Source organism: Apis dorsata, unplaced genomic scaffold (genome assembly GCF_000469605.1).
Source record: "Apis dorsata unplaced genomic scaffold, Apis dorsata 1.3 scaffold_222, whole genome shotgun sequence".
NCBI lineage: Eukaryota > Metazoa > Arthropoda > Insecta > Hymenoptera > Apidae > Apis > Apis dorsata.
In genome coordinates, this window is record NW_006263504.1 from 554357 (window position 1) to 554644 (window position 288).

Genomic DNA, 288 nt, shown 5'->3' on the forward strand with positions numbered 1-288 from the left:
GGAGAGTAGTAGCTCTGCGGTCGCAACAACGAAAGTAGGTGAATTATTCCGGTCCGTTTCGAATGATTTTTTCGCGCGTTCGTCGTCGAAAAAGACATCCACGCGCCATCTCTCGGTTGTCGCTCGAAAAATACGAAGATACAAGTCGACGACCAAGTGTTCGAGGAAGGGAAAGAGGCCGTGTGTACACACGGGGGAAAAAAATCGCCATTTCTAACGAGATAGGAAACGAGCATAGAAGCGAAACAAAAAAAAAAAAAGGAAGAAAAAGAAAATAAGCGTGTTCTT

At 44.8% G+C, this 288-nt stretch overlaps 1 protein-coding gene across 10 annotated transcripts in view; it reads left to right on the forward strand.

Annotated features, from left to right (window-relative positions):
* Positions 1–288, forward strand: part of LOC102681371 (dystrophin, isoforms A/C/F/G/H-like) — a 428634-nt gene that overhangs the window by 358847 nt on the left and 69499 nt on the right. The window lies entirely within an intron of this gene.